Source organism: Lithobates pipiens, unplaced genomic scaffold (assembly GCF_037356315.1).
Source record: "Lithobates pipiens isolate NorthernLeopardFrog02 unplaced genomic scaffold, aLitPip1_a1.2 Scaffold_18, whole genome shotgun sequence".
NCBI classification, from domain to species: domain Eukaryota; kingdom Metazoa; phylum Chordata; class Amphibia; order Anura; family Ranidae; genus Lithobates; species Lithobates pipiens.
The window spans coordinates 624,274,385-624,300,027 of record NW_027507758.1 but is presented as its reverse complement, the minus strand read 5'-3'; the positions used below and the strand labels follow the sequence as shown (position 1 = coordinate 624,300,027).

The following is a 25,643-nucleotide window of genomic DNA, read 5'->3' as shown; positions in this document are numbered from 1 at the left end:
CCCACCAGGCCACTCTACATAAATGGCTGGGTAGGAGCTTCGATATTCTCATCAGATGTACCCATCATAACCTGGAACCACACCGCGGTGCAATCATGTGATGGCTATGTCCATCGGACACAGCACATCACAGATCAGGACAGAAGCGATGTGGTTGGCTATCCCGATCACATGAATGGCTGTGTCCAATCACAGCCACCAAACAAACAATGTAAACAAAGACACGTGTCTTTGTAGTGGCTCTCCCCGCTAAGTGAGCTCAATGCAAGGGAGAGAGAAGGGCAGGCTGCAACATGTCAGACAGAGGTCAGTCAGTGCAGCCATCCCACAAAGCACCATCTGTCCCCGTCCAAGTGTCCCGTCAACATCTGTACCAGTGTAAGAGTGCACACAAACATCAGCAATAGTGTTCCATTTCAACATCAACATCTGTCAACGTCCCTAGTAGACCATCAATATCTGTTGGTGTCTGCTGGTGGACGATCAACATCTGTCACAGTGTACAAAAAAATAATTATCAATAAAATAAACAATTTAAAGCACCCCGTCTCCCTGTGCTTGTGTGCAAAGGCAGACGCACGCGTTGGTCCCATGTGCATGCGTAAATGGTGATCTCACCACACATGTGAAATATTGCTGCGAACGTCAGAGCGAGACCAATAATTCTAACACCATATCGCCTCTGTAAGGCTGGATTCACACCTATGCAGTTTTAGTGCTTTTTGCATTTTTCAGATTTGCACTACAGAACGTGTTCCATAGGAAACCATGTTAAGTGTACTGTAGTGCAAATCTGCAAAATGCAAAAAGCACTAAAGCTGCATAGGTGTGAATCCAGCCTAACTCTAAACCGGTAACCAGGAAAGGCTATTAAAAACGTGGCTTATGGAGATTTTTAAAAACAAAAGTTTGGCTCCATTTTACAATTTTAAACAAATATAATACAAGATATAATAAAACATTCATTGTAACAAACATGCTGTGTATAAATCATAACCACCAATAACTGTCAATCATTTACCTGATGATGGTGGGGGATGGTGTGACCTTCCTGTGTGGAATCCCGGGAATACAGAGGACGGGGACATCTCTCTGGTGGGTTCCCATTACTGGATCCATCTGTAGGAAACACACACACTGACTGAATACATTGTTTCTATGTGTTTATCAGATGATGGGGGATCTAGGTGGAGCCTCCGTACTGCTCTCTCCTTTACAATAAAGTCTCCTCTTACCCGGTGATGTGAGGGGCGGCTGATTGTCCATCATGACGTCCTTGTAAAGATCCTTGTGTCCTTCTAAATACTCCCACTCCTCCATGGAGAAATAGACAGTGACATCCTGACACCTTATAGGAACCTGACACACACAATGATACAGTCACCATCCAGACACATCCCTTGTCTGTTACTGGATAATGTCCCAGAATTCCCAGAATCCTCCTCACCTCTCCTGTCAGCAGCTCCATCATCTTCTTGGTGACTTCTAGAATCTTCTCCATGTTGTGCCTCTCAGGTTTTAGGGAGTCACATGGAGGCACTGTGATGGTCATATGATCACCAGACTTCACAGGAGGAAATCTCTGTATTGGACAACCAATAGAAATATAATGTTAGAATCCCAGAATCCTCCTCACCTCTCTGGTCAGGTCTGCGTTTTATTAATAGAGATAAGAGTGATGTCATGTGACCTCCCAGAATCCTCCTCACCTCTCCGGTCAGCAGGCAGATGATCTCCAGGGTGAGGTTTAGTATCTTCTCAGTCATGTGACCCTGGCCTTCCTCCATCTTAACCACTTCAATACGGGGCATTTTCACCCTCTTCCTGCCCAGACCAATTTTCAGCACCGTCGCATTTTGAATGACAATTGCGTAGTCATGCAACACAGTACCCAAATTAATATTTATTTATTTTTGCCACAAATAGAGCTTTCTTTTGGTGGTATTTGATCACCTCTGCGGTTTTTCTTTCTTGCGCTATAAACAAAAAGAAGAGTGACAAGTTTAAAAAAAAACAAAAAAAGTACAAGTTACTTACCGGTAACTGTCTTTCTGGGAAATCTTCCAGGACGGCACACCTGAGAGATGAGAGGCTCCTCCCTACAGGAAACACAATCAATCGACAGCTGTTTTAAGTCCCCACCCTTCCCCTTGATCCTCAGTTTGTAGAGAAGTAACTCCTGAACCAGGTTCACAAGGGAAATCATTCCTCATAGGTACTCACCTTCTAGTGTTCTAGAATTTTCCCTCCTCCAACGGGCGGGAAGTAGGCCTGCCGTCCTGGAAGATTTCCCAGAAAGACAGTTACCGGTAAGTAACTGGTACTTTTCTCAAGTCATCTTCCAGGACGGCACACCTGAGAGGATAAACAAGTACCTCAGGCCTACCTTAGGGTGGGGCCACTGCAAAACCCTCTTGGCGAACCTTGGCTCTGCAGTGAGCTTTACCTCCATTCCATACGCTCATATGCTTGATGAAGTCATCTTAGCTGGATCATGCGGCTGATCTGCAGGTCTGCTCCACAGATGTTCCTGCCTTTTCCGCTTCAGATGCAGTATCTAGGTGAAATGGGCTCTTAAAAATGGAATCAGAAAACATGTTAAACTTGTAGGTTAGCAATGTTGCCTATCTCACACATCTAACAACCATGGCCTATTATGCCTGTAGGTGCTACTTAGAACCACTAAAAAGATAAATAAGAGACCTGTGTAAGACAAGGACACTACATTAATCAATAAGAGGGCCTGTCTTAACACTATCCTGTTGAGGGAAATAAAACTGCTTCCTTTTTATCTTTATGTCAGCAAAAGACTAAAGGGAAGCCTACTTAAGGGAAATAGATTAACAGAAGCTTGAACCCTGGGTTTAAGGCATGCCCAATCTATGTCCTTACTTACGCCTGAGAGCCTTCTTCAGGAGATTAAAGTCCCTAGCAGGAGTAGACTACCCATATTGCTATGTCTAGTTTTGCTAAAAGGGCAAAATGAAGGCCATGCACCAAGCCGAAACCTATTCGATCGGGTATACATCTTTATACTTCATCCTCAGGCCCTAATACTCCTCTGAACAGAACTCTCCAAGTTCTTACTAAACAGGGCGATTCATTATCCCCTTCCTCCAGTGTCCCATAACCCTACAGGGCTTCAACCCTAGGAAATGGTTCTGGCATCCCTGAATGCAAGTGGTCAAGGTTTTCTGACATGTGGCAGCTGCAGCCCGAACTCCTGGCCCCTCCATGGAAAAGAAGGCTGAAATACAAAAAGTGATACATGCATTATTAATATCACAAATAAAATGATCATAGATTGTGGGCACGGCACAATAGATTTAGACAGAAAGGACACAAGCATAGACAACAATGTTGTGTGCCTGAGTGTGACTAGCTAAACCAATATATCAAATATGGGAAGAGACCCAAATCTGAACCTCAACGTAGACAAACAGTCCTCATAGTCTGGTTTTCTGATGTGCTGCCAAGACGTAAAAACATTAAGACTCAAGCAAACCCTAAATGCTGCGTATTTCTTTAGTGCAGCTAGCTAGGTCATAACTGATATATAAATACGGAAAGGACAGGAACCCCCTTTACTGTTGTGCTTTACCTATGTACAGCAAAACAAGGCTATAAAGACAGAAAGACCCAAACTTCTATGTTGTGTATTTCTGACAAACCACCACAGTTATAAGATTAATATGAACACCAACTCCCGTGTTGTGCATTTCTGCTATGCCACAGGGAAAAATATGGAACACAAGACAATCCTTTCTGTCATGCACTTCTGTAGTGTAGTTCAGATACAACCAACACTGAGAAAGGACACGAGCAACCTGCAGCATTGTGTTTTTCTGAAACAGAAAGCACCAGCAAGCTTCAATCTTGAGTATTTCTGCTGTGCAACAACATAAAAGCAGACACTGAGGAAAAAGACAGACAGCCTTTACAGCTGCAATCTTTCTGGTCTGCTGCAAAATAAAACAATAACGCCATGATGAGTATTCCTGCTGTGTAGCAAAACCTCAATCAGAAGGGACAGATAAGTTTAGGGTTCCCACACCCGTGCGACCCAACCTGCGACTTGGGACTGCAAGACGCATGAGAAGTCATATACTATGGCTTCCAATGGGTACCATTTGTGTCTGTGCGACACCAGCAGTCCCTGATTCCTGGATCCACAGACCTCAAGATTACACAGGTCGCAGGGAAAAAAAAAAACAAATAGCAATTTTCAGGTCGAACCAGTAAGGGGTCCCCAATGCTGTGACTCCCTGGAGGATTGCAGCCAACAAACCCCTGCTGTGTATCCCTAAGATGCAGAAAGGTAGATCCATGAGAAACACTGCTTAGCCTGATATACAAACGATAAGGCAGTAAATATAGGACATACAGGACACAAACATTCAATCTTTGTGTATGTCTGATGTGTAGTAATATACCAATACTGAGCAGAGAGGCCACCATCCTCAATGTGTCTCTCAGCTGAGCAGCAAAAACAAAATCAGAAAAAGACAAGCAATCTTCACTGCTGTGTCCTTTCTGATATGCAGCCAATAAGGCAGTATATGCAAGACATAAAAGGACAGACAACCTTCAATCTTGTATATGTCTGATGTGCAACAATATAACAATTCTGAATAGAGATAGCACATCCATATTGAAGCGATTTGGCCTTGCGACTCAACATGTCAAATCGCATGGCTAAAATCAGCACAACACCACTTTGTGGTGCTACATGGATTACCAAAGGCAGTATATGTACTACACCTGGCAGGGGTTCAATTTGTATTTCTACTATGTAGCCCAACAAATTCGAACCATCAATTTTCACTGCTGCCTTTCTGATAAGGCAGTAATACAGGACACAAAACCTCACAGACCTTAATGCTGTACAAATCTGATGTGCAACAATAAAACACTATGAATAGAGATAGCACATCCATATTGAAATGATTTGTCATGCGACTCAACATGTCAAATCTCATGTTTAAACTCGGCAGCCATTGCTGTTAATAGCACTGTCTGAATCAGCACAGCGCCCTGCAAATCAGGACCATCAGACTTCACTGCTGCCTTTCTGATAAGTAACCAACAAGGCAGTAAAACAGGACACAAAGCCCCACAGACAGACCTCAATCTTGTGTATGTCTGATGTGCAGCAATATAACCATTATGAGCAGAGATGTCACCAGACAGAATGATGTGCATTTCTGCTGTGCAACACAAAACCAGAAAGTACAGACCACCTTCACTGTTGTATTTTTCTGATCTGTAGCCAAACAAAGCAGTACCTTTAGTATATAAAGGACAGCAAACAAGCTTCAGTGCAGTGCATTTCTGATGTACAGCAATATAGCCCTTATAAGCAGAGATGTCACAAATCTCAATGTGTATTTCTGCTGTGCCACAAAAACATCCCAGCAAGCACAAACCTTCACTACTGAGGTCTACTGGTGTGCAGCCAATGAGGAGTCATGGTCTATCCCTTTATGAAATAACCAACAGGCAATTTATTTCATAGGCATAGCCTGGGCTGTAGATACTAAACCTTCACCACCAGAGAAGGAACAGATCCTAAAATGGTTGGACACCCTACTATTAGTAGTAGTTGTTGTCCTACCTTACCTCCATAGACTGAGCAAACGCTAGCCAGCACATATCCAGGTGGTGCTGATTAGCAACTAAAGTCTCAATGAGCCCAGCCCTAGAGACCAATTTAAGACCTCTCTAGAAGAGGTGGTTACCAGTTTAGCCTGGGAGGTAAATAGCTATTTGCAGGCTTCAAACAATTAATTATGTAGCTCTTGCATAGGTTTGCACAGAAAATCCTCAATTAAAAGGATGTAGGGAGCGATCTATGGTGAATCGCCTTTAGATCTGCCACTGCGTGGATTGTAGCCCAAACCAACAAAAAAGTTTCTTCTTACCTCCTACACTATAATATAAACACAGTGTAAAGGTGGAGTGGGAGGTTGGAGCTTATGAAAGTTAACTATAGCAGGCAACCCCCAAAAGGAGGATCTGTGACAAGGGAACCCCTACTGTGCCACACAGTAGCTTGGTCTCTGCCCATCCTTGAATGTTAGGTCAGCTTTTAAACATTGTGAAGCAACTTCAGATTCCTAGCAGCTGGGCTAATAGGGCCGGTAACCTAGTGCACCTGCTGACCAGGGGAGCTTCTGAATCCACCAACCACTGCCCAATTAATAACCTGTTCAGTGGTATACCTGGCCTGTAAGTAACTTTGTATCTACCAGGTCCCCTCTGTACGCTATATTCATCCCTACTAAATGTACCACAACTGGGCATGTAGGGAGAGGCTGGCAACCTACTGCTGCGATAACCACAGTGTCTCTGCTGTAAGAGGGAGCTGTGGCTGGTGGTTTTAGCAGTGGCGTCTGCGCTATTTGTATCCCGACCCCAGGTTCTGCACTGCACCAGTCAGTATATACACGGGGAAGGGGGAGCAATGGCCTACCTACCTCTTTCTCATCTGAAGTGGTTTAGGCACACTCGTTCCTCTGCACCACCTGTCCACCATACAGCTTCTCTGATGTAAGAGGGAGCTGCGGCTGGTGTTTTTAGCAGAAGCTTAAGGGCTATTTGAATCCAGACCCCAGGTGAGATCTCAAATGCCCAGGAACCCTCTGGCTGGAATTGGGGATTTTGCAGCTAAATTCCCACGGCAAAAGGAAAGTAAAGTACTCACCGTTGTCGTCTTCCTCTTTTTGCCACAGCCAGCGGGCTTGCTTTTCCATCCTTATGGTCCACACGCAAGGAGGATAGCCGCCAAAGTGCTCCCCCCCCCAACTGCTGTCCCCATAGGGAAGTCAGTCTATATACATGGGGGGGGGGGGGCAATGCCTTCCATTCCTCATTCCCATCTTCATATCTGAGGTGGTTAAGACAGACATCCACCGTAGTAAACTGGTGCCTCCTCGCTCTAGAGAAAGGAGGATGTGGGCGCCTGCTCCTACTGACTCTCAGCCTTCCCTCCTGGGTAAGAACGCCGCTGCCATTTTCCCGAAGTTTGAAAATGACGCGGGTGCTTGTTGCCACGCCCTCTCCGGCAGCCCACGCGAGCTACCGGGGACCCAGGAGTCGGGGACAAGCCCCCTGGAAAGAACCGATGGCCAGCACCCCCGTCTGAACAGCCACCTGTACAGGTAAGGAGGGGGGAGACAGGATAATGGCCCCTGAAGTTCTGGGTACACCACTGTACCCAGGGTCCTTCAGCTCTCAGGGGGGCTCTTCCAATTTCTGCTGCCCGCCCTGAGGAAAAGATAGGGGAACCCCCCAGGAAGGACAAGAATATCCTACCAGACCCAGAGGCATCCCAGGCTTGTGGTCCGGCTCCCAGGGGGAGACCACCAGCCCCAGGCTTCGGGGCATTTGGAAAAAAACAAACAGTTTCGCTGTGTAGGGAGAAACACAATCAAAAACTGAGGATCAAGGGGAAGGGTGGGGACTTAAAACAGCTGTCGATTGATTGTGTTTCCTGTAGGGAGGAGCCTCTCATCTCTCAGGTGTGCCGTCCTGGAAGATGACTTGAGAAAAAAAAACAATTTTTTTTTTTACTTTTTGCTATAATAAATATCCCAATTTAAAAGAAAAACAAAACAAAAAAAGAAACTAATTTTTTTCCTCAGTTTAGGGCGATATGTATTCTTTCACATATTTTTGGTATGCTGATTGGTTTGCACAAAAGTTATTGCGTCTACAAAATAGGGCATAGATTAATGGCTTTTTTATTATTTTTATTAGTAATGGTGGCGATCTGTGATTTTTACTGTGACTGTGATATTGCGGCAGACAGACACTTTTGATGCTATTTTGGGACCATTCACATTGATACAGCGATCAGTGCTATAAAAATGGACTGATTACTGTATAAATGTCACTGGTGGGGAAGGGGTTAACACTAGGAGGCGATCAAGGGGTTAAATGTGTTACCTAGGGAGTAATTCTAACTATAGAGGGAGAAGACTGATCGGTGTTCCTCTGTAATGGGAACACATGATCGGTCTCCTCTCACCTGACAGGAAGTGGATCTGTGTAAGATCCACGTCCCGGCTCTTTTACCGGCAATCGCGGGTGCCCGGCGGACATCGCAGCCGCTGGGCTAGTGCATAGGCTCCCGAGTGACGTGGCCAGCACACGCCCCCCCCCAGACGGCCAGGAAGCAGAGGACGTCATATGACGCCCGCCCAGGATGGGAGATCCCTCCTGCGGCCGTCATATGACTATAGGCCGGTAATAAAGTGGTTAATTGATGTGGTCATGAGATCTATGCAGGTTTCCCTGTAGACAGGAGAATTATCTGGACTGTATTAGTTGTACAATAGAATGGCAATTTAAAGGGTTACTAGACGAGCTGCCCCAAGTGGGAATTGGCACATGTGTAGGGAGGTGCTTCCCTCTCATATCTGTATTTGTAAATAGCTGTTGCTTGTTAAATATCACAGCGATAATTAGTTATAGAGGGATCAGACATCCCAGATTGGAGGACTATGCTATCTTATAAAAAGGAGTATTTCCAGGAAGAAGACATAGAATTGGACCACATGACTTTCTATGGACGGACTGCATGTACGGCGTTTCATCCAGACCAGAAGGAGAGACTATTAGGCAAGTGTTCCTTTGTTCTAATAGTTTAACTGTAGCAGCTTCTGTGTATATCTGAAGACTGGTGATAGAAGTTTTTCTGTCCTATTGTTATTATCTCACATACCCAGTGCCACATCAGGACGATCCTGATGAAACAAACTTAAGGGTTCGTGAAATGCATCGACGTAAGCAGTGACACCAGGATGCCCAGCTGTATGTCGTCATGACCCCCTGAATGGAGGCAACACAGAGCGCAGCTCTTTTCGCTGAAGACGTGACTCCACTGATTTCTTTTATGGGGAAACCCGTCTGAGTTCCAAAGGACCGTGTCCCTTATGTCAGTTTGTGGAAACTGGAGATTCCACACAGCCTCAGGAGGAGACTCAGTTTGACTGTAAGGTTCTCAGGGAATGTTTACCTTGAACTGCCCCCCCACTGAGAATTACCTATCCAGGATACCCGGAAGCTTGGGTATATGCTGGAGAATCTAAACAGCTGAAGTAAGGTAATCTATTAAGGTTCAAGCTCCGCAGTGGAGTGTGTTTAAACTGACCAGCCCTCCACATGGTGAGCCATCTACCCGGGATATCAGAAAATGGTATGTACGGGGGTTTTCCCTGAATTACTTTGATCTGTCCATACCTCCTGCACGAGGCTCTGTTGATGTGGGCTCCTCTGGTATATTATCCATCTATAATGCCGCATACACACGACCCGGGCTTTTTGACAGCAAAGGTCCGACGGAACGAGTCCGTCGGAACAATTCGATCGTGTGTGGGCTCCATCGGACCTTTGCTTGCCAAAAATCCGGCGGACTTTAGAAATAGAACATGTTTTAAATTTTCCCACCGGAACTCCGCCGGACCGAGAAATCCGTTCGTGTGTATGCTAGTCCGATGGACAAAAACCGACACTAGGGCAGCTATTGGCTACTGGCTATGAACTTCCTTATTCTAGTCCGGTCGTACGTCATCACGTTCGAATCCGTCGGACTTTGGTGCGATTGTGTGTGGCCAAGTCCGTTCATTCGGAAAGTCCATCGGACCTAGTCCCTCGAAAAGTCCGGTCGTGTGTACGTGGCATGACTCAATTTAAGTCTGTTGCTCTGTTAGAAATCCGACTCACACCGGATCCTGATATTATACGATATCGGTGACAGCCTCCAACTATAATATATATAATATTATATTGAATAGACTTCCTTGAGCTAAATGGATAAATATCAAACCAATGGAGGTTTAACGTACTAAACTACTATTTACCAGCCAACATCCCAACTTCGTAAAATACAGTTTTCCCCATAAGGGTGGGATTTTAAAGGCATGGATTATCAGACATATGGTATAATAAAAAATTAGGGCTGTGGAAATTAAAGGTTAATTCCTCGATTTCAATCTTTTTGATCGATCAAAATTCTTTTGATCGGTACTCACCTCTCCGCCGGCTTCCTGGTCTTCAGGGAGTTCTGTCGGGGGTCCGGTGACGTCATGGACATCAACGTCACAGTACTCCTCCCCTAAGAGCTCCGTCTGCTAACGAAGGGAAGGGGGGAGGAGTCCGGTGACGTTGAAGTTCTGATTGAACGTAACGTGTATGGGGGAGGAGCTACGTGTGACGTCACCCGCTGCTGCCCTACGGAACTAACACGATTGCCGGCTTTACATGCTGTTCTTTTATCAGCTTTATGTGAATAGTTTGTGTTTGAACACAAAAATGAAATCTTATACTTAAGCGGTGAGCTCTTAGATCTTTTCTTTCTACCCATGACCTGGCATCCTTGCTGAGATCTAAAGAGACGCGAGAGAAGTTTATGGTCAGTGTTAACCCTTTTAATACCCGCTTGCATGACCACCTGTTTGCACAGGGGTCCATGCCATAAGGTGAGAGTGATTAGTTAGACCGGAGGTGGAGGTATTGTCGCGCTACTGTGGGAAAAAAAATGACTTACGTCAGTGCTACAGTTTAAATTTAAAACGTATTTGTGTGAACTGTGAAGTTAAGTCAATGGATTGTGGAAACAAACTAGTGTCGGGTGATTGTATATAGTGTATACCACATTTACCACTGACTAATGCAGAGTTGCAATGCAAGGAGATCAGCTAAAAGTGTTTGGATCTGTATGTGCGTTATAATTAAGCAAAATTAATCTCGAAAAAAAAATTGATTAAATCGAACACGAAAATTTTAATCAGTAACAGCCCTAATAAAAATAAAATAATTTTATTTAGACAATATATCAAAAAATACTGTGAAACAAATCAAAATTAATACATACATATATAGAAAGAATAAATATATCTGTGCAAAATAGCTTTCAGGTGTATAACACCTCCGATATAACAATTGGTCATATACATTCAATAAATCCTACGCGTTACGGAGTGTCCTCCACTCCTTCGTCAGGGATGATTGAAAATGTATAATCAATTCTAAAACCTAGAATGTAAAAACATATGTTTTAAACAACATTGGATAGGTATTTACAGAGAGAAAAAAATGAAAGCTAAATGGATCCACTCAATCTGGGTCCTGTTTAATCGACTTATAATGTGTCTATTGGCTATTTCAAACACAATTCTTAGGAGGACATTTTTCTCAACTTGATTTCACAGCCATGACACTTCATTTAATTGGATTTTTCTAAACGGGATCCCCATGTCATGCAATACGGTTGCTGAGCTATTTGCACTAATACCTAAGGACTTCCTTTTAACCACTAGAGATCCGCGCTATAGCTGAATGACGGCTACAGTGTGGACCTGCTTTGCAGGGACGACGTCTATTGACGTCGTCCTGTGCACGAACGGCCTGCGCGCCCCCCTGAGGGGCGCTCGCAGTGCGCTCTGTGATCGGCAAGTCTATGAGACTCGCCTGATCACGGATCCAAGCAAGGGGTCGAGCCCGACCCCTTACCATGTGATCAGCTGTCAGCCAATGACAGCTGATCATGTGACAAAACAGAGCCGGTAATCGGCTATTTTTCCTCCTCGCGCTGACAAAAAAAAAGCCGATCACCGGCGGTCATGATCGGGACATCAGTCCCGATCACGGCCAGTGTATCAGTGCCCACCTGCCCCCTGCCAGTAACCCCCATAGAATTAAAAAAGTGCCACCCAGCAGTGCCCATAATGCCACCCAGCAGTGCCATACATCAGTGCCCACAGTGCCATACATCAGTGCCCACAATCTGCCTCAACAACATTGCTGCACCTCAGTGCCACATATCCGTGCCCATCAGTGTCATCTACCGGTGTCCATCAGTGCCACCTATCAGAGCCACCTACCAGTGCCACCTATCAGTGCCCATCAGTCCCATCTATCAGTGCCCCTTAGTGCCACCCATCCGTGCCACCTATCAGTGCCCATCAGTACTGCCTTATCTGTGCCTATCGGTGCCACCTTATCTGTGCCTATTAGTGTCGCCTTAACTGTGCCTATCAGTGCCGCCTCATCAGCGCATTTCAATGAAGGAGAAAAATGACCTGTTTGCAAAATTTTATAACAAACTATTAAACACGATTTTTTATTTTTTTATTTTGCATCTTTTTTTGTTTGTTTAGCAAAAAATAAAACTCCCAGCTGTAATTAAATACCACCAAAAGAAAGCTCTATTTGTGGGAAAAAAATGATAAAAATGTCATTTGGGTACAGTGTTGTATGACCGTGTAATTGTCATTCAAAGTGCATCAGCGCTGAAAGCTGAAAATTGGTCTGGGCAGGAGGGGGGTTTAAGTGCCCAGTAAGCAAGTGGTTAATAAAGTCTAAATGGCATATGAATACCATGGTTTGGTCCTCCATTTAAACTACTTGTCCCTTTTCCCCCAATTCTTCTGATGAAGAAACCTGTGTAAGGGGGCACTCTGATGGGGAAACTTGATATAAGAGGGTACCCCGACAGTGGCAACTGATTTATTGGGGTAGTCTGATGGGGGGGGCACCCAGTGTACTTGAATTACTCTGATAAGGGTACGTGATTTAAAGTGGAACACTACTGGGGACATTTACAGAGTAATACCAGAGTGTGTGGAGGAAGTCGTAAGAAAAGCACCAGAGAGTGTGGCTTGTGCCAAAACAGGAAAGAAGATGTGCGTACAATCTTTCATGGCACAGACTTGTGATTCGGACATTGGCCCGGAAAACATTTTTAGTAACCAGAGCTGGAATTTTAATTCCCTACCCCTGTTATATAGCATCTTTAAAAAGGTACTGGGTGAGAAGTTAATTACAGCGCAGCATTGGTATGTTTTTTTTTCAATTATTTTCTTTAGTGTGGATCACTTATCTTATACTTGCAGCTTAAAGAGGAGTTCCCCTTAAAAAAAAAAAAAAAATGAAAAGCTACAAATACTGCAGCTGCTGACTTTTAATAATCGGACACTTACCTGTCCCAGGGTCCAGCGATGCGGGGGAACGAAGCCCCGCTCGTTCCCCCCTCCGCTCGGCGGCGCTGGCATTCTAACTGCGGGCACCTGGCTGTGGCTTCACAGCCGGGCACCCACTGCGCATGCCTAAAGGATATGTTCACCTTTCGTAACATGTTACACGTTAAACCAATGTTCAGGGTGTAACATGTAATGAATGAATCAGCTCCTGCACCCCCCCCCCCCCCCATTACCCAATCTGCAGGGATCTACTCCCCCTTCACTAGCTGTCACTCACAATTGAAAAAAAAGAAAACAAAGGAGGGGAGACTCCGCCCACCCGACTGGATCACTAATTTACAGTGTCCTATGGATGGAAAACGACAAGGTCCAGCTGTCGGCTGTAGTTTTCAATGAACTACCATGGTGCTGCGGAGCTGCGTGCTCTCTTTTCCTCTCAGTGTATCTGCTTACCTGTACGGGATTTAAGGGCACACAGATATACGGATAGATCTGCAGGAGACCTGCATGGCACCAACAATCTGCTGATCGCTAATGTAATGCTTTACAGGCTCCAGAAACATAAAATAATAAATGCATGTTTTTTTTTTTACCTGCAAAAAAAAAAATTGCATTTATTCTTTTTTGTTTAAAGGTGAACTTATGCTTTAAACAAAGGGTCTGGTGTGGATTTTAGAGGGAAATCAAGCTTTTTTTTTGTGTGTGTGTGTGTGAGATACCCCTTTAACCGCTTCAGCCCTGGAAGATTTTACCCCCTTCCTGACCACAGCACTTTTTGCGATTCGACACTGCGTCGCTTTGACTGACAATTGCGCGGTCGTGCGGCGCTGCACCCAAACAAAATTGACGTTCTTTTTTTCCCACAAATAGAGCTTTCTTTTGGTGGTAGTTGATCACCTCTGCGTTTTTTTTTTTTGCACTATAAACAAAAAGAGCGACAATTTTGAAAAAAAAAAGCAATATTTTTTACTTTTTTCTATAATAAATATCCCCCAAAATATATTAATAAAAACTATTTTTTTTCCTCAGTTTAGGCCGATATGTATTCTTCTACATATTTTTGGAAAAAAAATAAAAAATTTGCAATAAGCGATATAGATTGGTTTGCGCAAAAGTTATAGCGTATACAAAATAGGGGATAGTTTTATGGCAGTTTTATTATTAATTTTTTTTTTTTGTAAAATCTTTTTTATTGAGTTTTTCAATGGCATACAGAATTGCCCACACAGGGGCCAAACATTTCCCACACAGGGGCAAACTTCCAAATGTGGCAATAGGCCACAAAAGGACACATTACATAACATACATTCTGCCTCTGGTGCAGCAACCGACCGCAACAGGGCAAATCAACACAAACATAACCTTATCTACCTATACCCCAATGTGGGGAGAGGGTATTGTAGGAGAATTTGTGCTAAGTGTTAAAATGACCGGATAAGGTGTCATAAGAGCAGTTGGGTCAGCCTATAACCGTACTACATCTATAACGATGAACTATGGGTTATTCACTACATCCTTTGCCGTAGTGTTATCATCCAACCAGCAGTTCCACACCTTCTCAAATTTTTGTGGACAACCCCTGCTCGAGTAGGTGGCCCTATAGAGGGGCAAGCTAGCATTCACCAGGTTTTTCCAGAATTTGATAGAGGGGGGAGATGATTGTTTCCAGTACAGTAACAGGGATATGAGTGTTTTCCTAGCCCTGAGGACCGACATTTGCTCCACTAGCCCCAGCAGACAATATTTAGGATCATAAGGAATACTAATCTCAGTGGTCTTAACTATCACCAGGAGAACCTCCTTCCAATAGCATACAATCGCTGGACAAGCCCAGAAAATGTGAAAGAAGTCTCCTGGCCGATAGGAGCAGCGCCAGCACGCCGGGGAGTGCGTCAGCGACATCTGGTGCAGTCTGTGGGGCGTGTAGTGGGCTCTGTGTACAATTTTGTATTGGACCGATTTGTCCCTGGCTGAAACCAAAGGGGAGAACGGAAAATCCCAAACCTCCCTCCAGTCATCATCATCCAGCCCCGGTATGTCTACCACCCATTTCCTGCGGAGGGAGGACAACTCGGGGACGGCCGCAACCAGTAGGGACCCGTAAATCTGAGACATGGGTTTCTCCAAGTCTTTTACCCGAAGGACGGATTCGAGCTCAGAGTATTCCAGTACGACCGGTTGTCCCAAAAATTTACTTTATTATTCATTTTTAATTAGCAATGGTGGCGATCTGCGATTTTTAACGTGACTGCGACATTATAGCAGACATATCAGCCACTTTTGATACTATTTTGGGACTATTATCATTTATACAGCGATCAGTGCTATAAAAATGCACTGATTACGGTATAAATTACACTGGCAGTGAAGGGCTTAACTACTAGGGGGTGATGAAGGGGTTAAGTGTGTCCTAGGGAGTGATTCTAACTGTGGGGGAGGTGGGCTTCCACTCACATGACAGCGATCACTGCTCCCGATGACAGGGAACAGGGATTTCTGTCATGACACAAGGCAGAACGGGGAAATGGCTTGTTTACATAGGCACTTCCATGTTCTGCAGCTCCATGACACGATTGCCGGGAGACTGGCGGACGTCAAGTCCGCTGGTCCCACAGGCGTGGTCACGCTGTATGCGGCGGGCTCACGCGCCTGCTAGCCCCACTTCTTAACGGGGATGTACAGGTACGCCCATTTGTCCACCGCTGCCATTGTGCCGACGTATATTGGCGTGCGGTGGTCAGCGAGTGGTTAAAATCCATACCAGTTTTAAAGGTGCTGGTATGCGTTTTGGGGTGGGGGGGGCTCTTGTCTTCCTCAGCATGGTGACCAGGTACTTTTGCAAGGGGGTCCCCTCCTGGCAAGGCACCCCTGATTTTGAGGGCATGTTGCCTGTTTTAGGAGGAGAGTAGAGCGCACACTCGTCTCCCCTTCCTGGCCAGTCAGGCTGCATAATTGGATTAAGAGTTTGATATGGATTCTTTGGGGAACCTCATCTTAAATAGAAAATAAGATCTTATTACCTCCTCTGCTGCCACTTCCATTGACGTCTTCGCTCTACTTCCTCCCGACTCGCCTCTCACCCAGAACATCCTATTTATAGCTGACATCACTTCCTGTCTGTACTTGACATCACTTCCTGCCTGTATTCCATAGAGACTTGTCTGGGTAGAAGTGAGATCACCCCCTTGTGGAGCTAAGAGAAAATGCAGCCCCCCCGAGAAAAGTCTCATAGTGTTAACACGGCCTTGTCATTGTACCCAAGTATGGTTGGCACCTCATCCCTTTAAACCCGAACACATATTAATTACACGGGTTCTGTGGCTGATTAAGGTGGTAATTAAACTCACTTGTTGCCTTATCTGCATTTAATAGGCTCAGAACCCGTGTAATTCAAAGGTGTTCGGTTTTAAAGGGATGAGGTGGCAACTCTATTCCCAAGTGTCCTCCTGGATGTTTCAGGACAATACCAGGATTTCAAATGTTGCCCCATTGTGTCCTCATTCTACGCATTCCAGGACTCTGTACAGGTGATGACCACTGGAACACTCTCTGCAATTATACTAGGCTGTTGGGAGCCGTGATTATTATATTATTATTATACACTATTTATATAGCGCCAACAGTTTATGCTTTACAATGTATGGGGGGGGGGGGCAACACAATTACAGTTCAATACAAAAGGTACAGGAGGGCCCTGCTCTTAGAGCTTACATTCTAAAAGGAGGGGGTGGTGGTACAAAAGGTAATAGCTGCAGAGAATGATTCGATGACATCCAAAAAAGTGCAGTGCAACCATCTATATGATTATTATGTACAGTATCTCACAAAAGTGAGTACACCCCTCACATTTTTGTAAATATTTTATTCTATCTTTTCATGTGACAACACTGAAGAAATGACACTTGTCTACAATGTAAAGTAGTGAGTGTACAGCTTGTATAACAGTGTAAATTTGCTGTCCCCTCAAAATAACTCAACACACAGCCATTAATGTCTAAACCGCTGGCAACAAAAGTGAGTACACCCTTAAGTATAAATGTCCATATTGGGCAATATTTTGTGTGGCCACCATTATTTTCCAGCACTGACTTAAATCATGGGCATGGGTTCACCAGAGCTTCACAGGTTGCCACTGGAGTCCTCTTCCCCTCCTCCATGATGACATCACGGAGCTGGTGGATGTTAGAGACCTTGCGCTTTTCCACCTTCCATTTGAGGATGTCCCACAGATGCTCAATAGGGTTTAGGTCTGGAGACATGCTTGGCCACTCCATCACCTTTACCCTCAGCTTCTTTAACAAGGTAGTAGTCATCTTGGAGGTGTGTTTGGGGTCATTATCATGTTGGAATACTGCCCTGCGGCCAGGTCTCTGAAGGGATGGGATCATGCTCTGCTTCATTATGTCACAGTACATGTTGGCATTCATGGTTCCCTCAATGAACTGTAGCTTCCCAGTGCCGGCAGCACTCATGCAGCCCCAGACCATGACACTCCCACCAACATGCTTGACTGTAGACAAGACACACTTGTCTTTGTACTCCTCACCTGGTTCCTGCCATACCTGCTTGACACCATCTGAACCAAATATGTTTATTTTGGTCTCATCAGACCACAGGACATGGTTCCAGTAATCCATGTCCTTAGTCTGCTTGTCTTCAGCAAACTGTTTGTGGGCTTCCTTGTGCATCATCTTTAGAAGAGGCTTCCTTCTGGGACCACAGCCACGCAGACCAATTTGATGCAGTGTGCGCCGTATGGTCTGAGCACTGACAGGCTGACTCCCCACCCCTTCAACCTCTGCGGCAATGCTGGCAGCACCCATACGTCTATTTCCTAAAGACAACCTCTGGATATGACGCTGAGCATGTCCACTCGACGTCTTTGGTCGACCATGGCAAAGTCCAGTTCTGAGTGGAACTTTCAAATCGGGGACAGTTGGGAGCTATGCTTCAATATGGCTTCCTCGTTTGGCCTTCAGGGTTCTGTCAGATGAGCAAACCCCTCAGATTAGGTGACGGAAGTGACGTTAAATCAGCTGCGCATGTGTTCCACTGCTACCAGGGTTGCTAATTTGACAGAACACTTACAGGGAGAAGGCAGCAGTGGACATCTCACTACACCCAGCTATGTCTTGGATTTTAGCATAATTTTAGTAATAAAGTGAGTGTTTATAAATAAATATTGACATCTGTGATGCTGTTTGGATGTTTAATTTTGAAGGCCTAAAGGTTTAGCGCTAAGCAGTGTGGGACGTACCAACATGGCCTCTGCCACCTTCCTATTGCTGGCATCCAGCTTCTTTCAAAATGTAACATCCAAAGTCACCTTCTGACTGCAAGTCAGATTTTGCTAATATCAGATTAGCAAACCTGGTATCGGTGGAACGCATTTGCACCTTACGGAACATCACTTCCATTACCTAATCTGATGGGTTAGCTCATTTGACAGAACACCAGTCTCCAGTATTTCTTCAATATGGCTTCCTTCTTTGGCCTCTAGTATTTGTCTCTGGTCTCCATTATGGCTTCCATCTTTGGCCTTTAGTATTTGTCTATGGCCTCCAGTATGGCTTCAATCTGGCTTCCTTCTTTAGCCTCTAGTATTTGTCTCTGGAATCTCTAAAATGACGCCTGGTACTTAGTGATAGTAAATAGGAAGGAAGTTAAAATAGCACAGGAACAATGTCATGGCCATCTTCCTTTGTAAAAGTCACAGTAACGTGAAAAAACACATCAGTATTATAGCCGTATGATGTTACCACACCGGGATCATTACCGGAAGTGAGGTTTTTACACATCTACCGATTTTTTCTTATTCTTTAGGGTGACAATACAGCTATTGAGGAGGTGATTTATAGGAGTGCATTGGGATACAGCACATATTGTTTGTGAGGGCTTTTATTTGGCTTTTAACTACATTTGAGCATTTTAATCAATATATTGCACAATGAGAACTATATATTTTTTTCTCTTGAACCAACTTTGCTGATGTAGAGAAGATCTGGTGTGTGGTGCAGTAGGAGCAGCCGATGCTTACAGAAGGAGAAGAGGCGGTTACACCCGGGATTACAGCGGCTCAGCTTATAGGGCAAGGCACATATTGACCATGCTGTGCCGTAGGACATATCAGAGTGTAGCACCCTCTAGGTAGGTAGGTGCGAGAGTGAATATTTTTCTGATAGAGTAGGAAATTTTAGGCAGGCCTGTTTGTTTTCATTCTGGGCTGGGAGTGGCTCAGGACAGGGCTGGCTGACTCACAGGTAGCATCACTGTCACCTCCCTCTTATTTCTAGAAGGTACTAGAAAGAGATGAGGAGAGGAGAGGTGGAGCTGTCTGGGGCATTTTGAGGAGCCTTGACCAATCTCCAACTTGGATTGGCAGGGGGCAGGCCTCCTTTAAATCCCCCTAGGTCACAGAGCTGAAGTGAGGGAGTGTGGTGGCTGTTGGGGCCCACAGGGAGCTCCCCAGTCTGGGGGGGGGGTGACCCTGGGCTGGGGCTCAGGTGTATCTGGGAGGAGAGAAGAGATCCTGGAAGACAGGCACATGAAAGAGCAAGCAGAGGACAGTGGGAGAGAACACTGCTAAGAGACTCCAGGGAGGACAACTGGTTGCAGCCGGGAGGGCTGGTGAGAGAAGCACAGTCGGGAGGACTGGGGAGGCATGCCTGAGAGAACAGGGAGTTTGCCGTTTGAGATGGGTGCATAACCAGAAGAGAGGACTGTGGGAACGGCAGTGTAAAGAGGTCTTTGCAGCCAGGCTGGCTGGCAGGGTCTGTAGAGAGCTATCTGAGATTAGAGCTGAGCAGAGGACAGTTAAGCACCTGAACTATTTCTACACCATAGGGGCCCAAGGCCCCTGCCTGCAAAAGGCAATCCATTGAGACCCAGCTGAGTTAATGTTGGGCCTAACCATGTGGTGCTAGCTAGTCTGGAGGAGTAACAGTCTGCAGCAAGTGAAGTGCTGGAAGAGTGAGAGAGAAGAGGCCTTAAGCAAAAGTTGTGTTGGAGAGAAGACTGAAGTATATTGTAGTGCATATAGAAGTCTCAAGCAAGTTGCACTGAATCTTTCTTGGTATCCCATAATTTGCCATTTCCCATCCAAGTTCAGTCTCCTCAAATAAAAAACAAAACAAAGCTTACGGACTGGTCTATGTCTCTGAGTGCCTGAGAGATGGATGCTAGGCTGTGCAGGGTGACAGGTGAACTATAACATTCAGAAACCCCTACAGCTTCTATGTCATGTAACTAGGGCTGCAGGAATGCAGGGAGCGCAGTTCCAGCACCTCCAGCAATGAATTTATGTAATGGGGTGTGATGGAGGGTCTCTTGGTGCTTGCTGCTGGGAGATCTAGTGTCACTGATGGGGATTTATTTTTGCATGGGTCTCTTGTTGCTGGGTAGATCTATTGTTGCTAGTGGGAGGGGGGGGGGTCTTATGTTTTTAGGGGGAGCAATTGTTGCTGGGAGGGATCTACTGTTGAGGAAGAGGTCTATTGTTGCTGCCTCCTGGAGGGTCTATTGATGCAGTCTGCTGGGACATCTGTTTTTGCTGCTGGGGGTCTATTGTTGCTGGGGTGATATTTTGTTGTGTGGGTGCTCTATTTTTTCTGGGGTGAGGTCTATTATTGCTGGGGGGGGATCTACTGTTGCTGGGGTAGGGTCTATTGTTGCTTACCGCAGGGGATCTATTTAGCTGTCTTTCTTTGTTATTATTAACAAATTCCGTGCAAATCACTTAGTAGCAAAAATTATACTTGGTTCTGTATTCTCTAAAATGGGCTGTACAGGGAGGCTGGTAGGAGGTGGAACCAAGGAACGGTGCTCAGCGGTGGGTAGGGAGGAGAAACAAAGGGTGTAGGTCAGAGTTCCTGCACCTACTCTCTGAGGAAAAAAAGCCCTGCATGTAAGTGCCGGTTCACACAGGGGCGACACGACTTGCAGCGCGACTCACAGACGCGACCTGCACACGACTTCATCAGCGACTTGCAAAACGACTTCTGTATAGAAGTCAATGCAAGTCGCCCCAAAAATAGTACAGGAACCTTTTTCTAAGTCGGAGCGACTTGAGTCGCTCCAATTAGAATGGTTCCATAGTACAGAACGGAGTGCGACTTGTCAGGCGGCTAAGTCGCCTGACAAGTCGCTCCTGTGTGAACCCGCACTAGCAGACAGCCCCTGTCAGTGATGAATAGTGTGGGCCTTAGTGGCTCTACTGTACTGTAAGATCTATTAGCCAGGAGGATTATATTCGTTTTATGGACTTTTTCTTTGGACTATGTTTTCTACCCCTGTGCGGGAAGCCTGTTTGCTTTATTTGCTGACCAAATAAACACGGGCAGGAAGCCCTGAACCTTGCATACGGCTGGATTACCTTTCTGAAAACTCTTCACTTGAAGCTAATCGCCCACAGTCATCACAAGATCCCATTCTTCAGCTGGCCACGACTTACTACAGACGTCTGTTTCCAGTCCTGCCATGTCATCAATCTCAGGGGACAAACAGGACAGGAGTTGTAAGGGAGCGCTCTCTCATCAGTTCAGCCTCTACTAGGTATGTGATAGGGGTCTTAAGATATCTTTATATGTATGTTTCTGTCTCTAGACTGTTCTTTGAAGAGAGCAGTGCCTGCACAGTATCTTCATCTTAGACCTAGAACAGTGATGGTGAACCTTGGCACCCCAGATGTTTTGGAACTACATTTCCCATGATGCTCAACTACACGGCAGAGTGCATGAGCATGATGGGAAATGTAGTTCCAAAACATATGGGGTGCCAAGGTTCACCATCACTGACCTAGAACTTTTCCAAGAGTCTACACCCTGACTGTGGGTCAGACGAAGGGATGAGAGAGCCAGGGGCTGGAAGAGACAAAAACCCCTCTATGGAGTACAATCCTATCTACTACCTCCTCGTCTATCTCCCTTTCCTGTCAGTGCTAAGCCTGTGTGTGGGGAAGGATACAACTGTCACTTATTCATGGCATTTAGTCCATCAGAATTGGATAGTCATGCGTGTTTTTCCATTCTTTTCACAGGTCATCGTGATTGGCACTCATTATGACTGATGAGGATCTGCATTACTGGTTGATGCGATTGAAGATGAATTTACATCATCAAGTCCCCGCATCCACTAGCCCGGTATGTGGGTAAAAGGCCCTTATTCTCATCACCATGGGGACAAAGTGCTTTGCCAGAGAAGCCCCTGGGCAAGGTACTTTCCACATATTGAGGGGAATGCGGACTAGTATAGTCTATGGGGCTGCACACTTGCTGCATGAACCCCCTTTCCTGGCAAGCCAGACTTCATACACGGATAAAGGTCTGGTAGAGATTTTGGGGGGGGGGGCCCACTTTATTTTGCACGAGTTTACCCCTTAAAATTCATACCAGACCCTCAATAAAAATGAGATTCTGGTACTGAATTGGTAGGAAATGCATGCTTTTAAAAAAAAAAATCACCTGCTAATTTCTCTAAATAGTTTTTCTCTTCCGAACAACGCCACCCCTCCCACAGACTTTTATCATAAATAGCAGCCTGGTGTGGATTTTAAAGGGGTACCCCCACAAAAAAAAGCACTGTGGCCCCCAAAATCTATGACATATACGCTTCAGGACAGATGGGACAGTTGCCTGTCTTGCCTAGGGAGTCTTGGTCATCCCCCTGGGAGGTATAGGATCAACTTTCTTGCCTCCCCCATCCAGGGTGTTTATAGTCAGGTTTGCCTGTGTCAGGGCTGGGCTCAGCCCTTCCTTCTCTGAGCTGGCTGCTCAGCTGTTGGCTAATTGCCAGCTCCCATCTCTCCACAGGTACTCAGCTGCTGATGATATCCTGCTCGTCAGTCCTGCCTACTTAAGCCGTTCAGCCCAAAGGATCTCTGCCTTCGCCTTAATCAACATCACAGAGACGCTCTCCCGCATTACTGTTAAAATACTTGATTGGCTGACACCCCTTCTGGCTCCAGATCCTGCTTTCTGTTTTACTACGGTCATCTCTGGCTCCCTGATGTCTGGCTTGTCTGACTATCCGTTCCGGTTCCTGAACCCTGGCTATGTTTTGACTACGTTTGTTCTATTTATTTTTATTATTAAACAAGTGCAATTTAACTGTAATTCTGTCTCAGTCTGATTTTATGGTTTCTGACAGCCTGTTGATTGGGAAGAATCCCATGTGATAGGAACAGACTCTTCAGTATCCAGATCCAATTGTCCAAATCCTGATTTGGACCTGCGTCGGTGTGGTGATAACCCCGCTATAAACAAAACAAAGTTATTGTGGCAACCGTGGTCATCTGCCTCTCCCCCTGTTGGGGGTTACCATTGGGCTCTTCCATTGCACCATTTCTGTCCCTGTTGTCTGACATGGCTGATCCTGTTTGTAGAAGCCAAGTGTTGTGTAGTGGTATCAGCAAAGGATCAGCCACACAGTGATTTTTAATTGACCTTTACTGACTGTATGCAGGATAGAAAGGTACAAGATATAACCAGTATTAAATTGAGGGTTATAAAGAGATGGTATCCAAACAAGTAACAGGAATACCAGTGACAATTCTTACATTTACTCATTGGGTGGAGATAAACAATGATATGGCAAAGAAGAAGAGGAGCCCCTGGCAAACAAAATATGTTGAACATGTACTGAAAATTAAGGTAAATACGTGTGGTACCCTGGGAGGGAACAGAGTCTATCTGTTGTCAGGGGACTGGTTGCAGAGGATAGTCCGGGTAGTTGAGGAGTGGAATCCTACAACAGGCTTCCAAATAGGTACGGCTGCAGAAGTCTCTGGAAAAGCAGTCCAGGCAGCTTTGAGCAATGCCAGCCACCTGAATGGCTGTATTGGCAAATCTATCCACAACGATGTCCACCAATGTGACTTGACGGGAGACCGTTGAAAGGTCCTGTGCTGGCTGCCGAGGACCGTATTTGGGTCAGTGAAATGATAGGGGTTCCCATGTGATGTAATTGGCCAAATATAGTCACGCCCTTTGTTTATATTCAGCTAAGGGACCTATCATTTATGGCAAGCATTCATTAGGAGTGGATGCGTCATCTTGTTTTTTTGGCGTTATTGACCTGGATCTACATTTCTGGACAATGTGATTGATGACAGGTTTACAGTGTGGGATTTTTTATTTATTTTTTAAATAAAGGACTTTGTCATGATGTGTGTGCTTTTTATAGTATAGGAATTTCATTCTGTTTAAAGCAGGGGTTCCACCTTAACGTGTAACTTCCGCTCATCGGAAACCCCCCCCCTCCGGAGTCACATTTGGCACCTTTCAGGGCTGCAGGGGGTGCAGATACCCGTCTAAGACAGGTATTTGCACCCACTTCCAGGCATAGACTCCCACGGGAGTCTACGCCGTTTCCTGTCCTGCCGCGCTGTCTGCTGGGACACACACGGGTCCCAGAGACAGCGCTGACCATTCCTAGTGCGCTGCGCGACTCGCGCATGCTCAGTAGGGAACCGGGAAGTGAAGCCGCAATGCTTCACTTCCTGATTCCCTCACCGAGAATGGCGGCGGCAGCAGCCGAGACCCGAGCGATCGATCGGTCTCGGCTGCTGACATGGCTGGACCCTGGGACAGGTGAGTGTCCATTTATTAAAAGTCAGCAGCTGTAGTATTTATGTATTTTTTTTTTTGTAGGTGGAATCCCTCTTTAAGTTCTGAAATTTTGTAAATAGGTAACCAGGGGTACTATGTACCCCCTTCCTTTTTTTTTTATATAGAGAGGGGCGGGGAGTACACCTGGGGGCCTGCCTATTTTCAATTGAGTTTTAAGATTTTGTCTCCCCTGCAGGCCTTTCATTCACAAGGCCGGGGATTTTGGGAGAGAAGGCCCTTGTCCCACATTTTTTTTATTATTATTTTTTTTTTTAATACTTTAAATTTTTAACATTTTTATTACTATCACTAGGAATGAACAACATCCCTTGTGATAGCCTAGACAATGACAGGTACTTTATGGAGCGATTTCTCATCTGCCCTCAAAGGCAGCTGAGCAAACACAGATCGGTCTGATTGGCTGCTTCGATGGCTGGTAAAAAAAACTGGTGGGATAGGACAGCTTGGAAATGGCAGTGGGTGGCTGCAGGAGGGCGGCTCCCTCCCACTCCCTTTTAAAGTGATCAGGTAGCTGTATAGGCACTTGAATCACTTTTTTTTTTTTAAACATTGCCAGCAGACCATTTTGATACCAGGATCATGGCTGAAGTTGCAACCATGATTCTAATATAACCACTTAAACCCGAGGACATACTGATACGTCCTATTGCTGGAAGTGGTTAAAGATTCTGCTCCCATTGACTTAAAGCAGAACTATACTCACCTAAACTCCAGAGATGCAGCATCCCCGTGCTCCCCACCCGGCCACTGACATCTTCAGGCAGCCGGCTTCCGTGTCTTGATTGCCAGCTGCTGTCATTGGCCGGGTGGGTATGACATCACTTCCGTGCATGTGCTGGAGTTCAGTCATATTCGTCATCGCCAAATTTGGACGGCAAACTGCGCATGCATGGCTCACTGTACAGGGGCAGGCAGGAGTAGCTTTAACAAAGCATATAAATCCTGCCTGTCCACCCATGTTTGTTATCTAGCCTAAAGTTCCACTTTGAAGTCAGTAAGGTTCGAATTAACAATTCAGAACTTAGGAACAGTTCAG

At 45.4% G+C, this 25,643-nt stretch overlaps 1 protein-coding gene across 1 annotated transcript in view; it reads right to left on the bottom strand.

Moving 5' to 3' along the window:
* Positions 1-25,643, bottom strand: part of LOC143986867 (uncharacterized) — a 173,717-nt gene that overhangs the window by 131,820 nt on the left and 16,254 nt on the right. The window lies entirely within an intron of this gene.